The sequence below is a fragment of the Octodon degus genome, unplaced genomic scaffold (assembly GCF_000260255.1).
Source record: "Octodon degus isolate 3935 unplaced genomic scaffold, OctDeg1.0 scaffold00163, whole genome shotgun sequence".
In the NCBI taxonomy this organism is placed as follows: Eukaryota; Metazoa; Chordata; class Mammalia; order Rodentia; family Octodontidae; genus Octodon; species Octodon degus.
The window spans coordinates 5,110,408-5,112,494 of record NW_004524739.1 but is presented as its reverse complement, the minus strand read 5'-3'; the positions used below and the strand labels follow the sequence as shown (position 1 = coordinate 5,112,494).

The 2,087-nt window shown below is 45.4% G+C and overlaps 1 pseudogene; it reads left to right on the top strand.

The window, feature by feature from the left end:
- Positions 1–1,636: 1,636 nt before the first annotated feature.
- LOC111813078 overlaps positions 1,637–2,087 on the top strand; it is a 12,495-nt pseudogene continuing 12,044 nt past the window's right edge.

Genomic DNA, 2,087 nt, shown 5'->3' with positions numbered 1-2,087 from the left:
TGTGCTCTCCAGAGAAGCACTTATTCCACTGAGCCATCTCCCCAGCCCCTCCAATCATCTTTTAATCCTGACAGAATAAAAGGAAAGTAAGGCTCACTGGTTCCTGCCTCCTGCCTGCCTCACTGTCTCAGTTACTCGTCTCTCATTGCTGGGACAAATACCGAATGCTCAAAATTAGGGAAGGAAAGGTTTATTTAGCTCACAGTTACTGGAGGTTTCAGTCCATACTCAGCTGGCTCCAATGCAGCCTGTTACATGGCAGAGAGCAACCTTTCATAGCAGCTGCAAGAGAGCAAAAGAGAGGAGTAGCAGCAGCTCAAGCAGCTGGCTTCTCTTCCCTCCTTACATTGAAATGCAAATTACCTGCCCCAGGGTGGGTGCAACATCCACACCCACAATAATCAATCACAAACTCCAGCAGCCACCCCATGACCTCATGAGGCTTTGGGGGAACAACTAGACACAAACCATGCCACACACCATGGACTGCTTCTCCTATACCATGCTGTCCTGCTTTGGAGCCAGCTGACTATGGACTGAACCGCCTACAAACTGCGAGCTAAATCAACCTCTCTGTTCTAGTACAAATGGCTCGCCAATCAAAAGTATTCCAGGTCCTTTCTGCCTTGAACAAAGAATTGGAGGAAGCAAGCCAAGGATGATGTCAAAAAGTTTATTAGAAAAGTATGGGATGAATGGGAATAGGAGAAACCAGCTCTGCAGAGGGAAGTTGGGCCTAATGAAGAGGAAAAGGGGGTAAAGGCAAAAATCACGGTGTACACCATGTCCAAGAAACACAGTGTGGGCTCCCGTGCAAACTCCAGCCGTAGCAGCTTCCTGTGACGGCCTTTGGTCTGATGCCTCCCACATCTTGGAGGAGTTGCATCTAGGGTCCCCACGTTGCCCTGGGACCTTTTTGTTTTTATTATCATTATTAATTTTATTGAGAAACAAATAGCAATGAGACAATTTCAAAACAGGTTAGTAGAACAGTTACAATAATTATTAATACACTGCATATTGTTGTCTTCATAGTACTTATTCATAGTACAAGATGCAAACATGATATCCTGTCCAAACACTAATGCCCTGGGATCTTGCTCATTTTTCCAGTCAGCTTTACCACACTTTATCCCCTATAATATTTCCACCTTCAACTGGCGGGTATGGAATATTTTGTCCCAGCAATGAGAACCTAACAAAGACACCATCACATGCCACATCCAATTCTTTAATCCAAACAAGAACCTAGAAACCTGTCCAGAGTCCAACCACACACAGCTGGAGCCAGGCTGGAGCCAGATTTTCTTCTCTCTTGACTGTAGGCGCGAAGTGCCTGGATTACTGAGCACTACAGGCCCAATCTGAATTCTCTCGGCGGCCACTGTCCTGGAGTGGCCACCTTGGTCTGCTCGGGCTCTTTCCTTAAAGCAAAGTCTTCCACCCTTGCAACTTTGAGGCAGGAGGAGGCTGGCTTCAGTGGCAGAGCAGCGTGCACAGCGGTCTGTCACAGAGCCTTCTCTTGTTCTGGGTCCCACTCAGAGCTGGCAGCTTTCTGAGTCACTCAGCAAGTGGGCTGGAGTGAGACACATAAGTGAGGAATGTGTTCCCACCAACATTCAAGTGCGGAGTGAAGATGACCACCAGAGGGCTTGGATCTCAGCTAAAGGATGGTATTCCAGTACTGAACTTTCAGCAAGTGGTCCTTTTGAATGACACAATCTTCTTTGGAAAGGTTTTCCATACGTGAAAAATGAACTGCTACCAAATTACACTCTTGAATTAACAGAAAAAAATTTCCAGCTCAACCAAGATAAAATGAATTTTTCCACACTGAGAAATGTCCAAGATCTCTTTGCTCTAAAATTACGAATAGAATTCAAAGCAGTACAGCAGATTCAGTGTCTTCCATTTCTTTCTAGCTCAAACCTTTCACTGGATATTTTGAGGAGTAATGATGAGACTATTGGATTTGAAGATATTCTCAATGATCTATCCCAAAGTGAGCTCACGGGGGAACCACACCTGATGGTGGAATATAAGCTTGGTTTGTGTGTTATGTGTGTGTGCTTTTCACGAACCAGAGG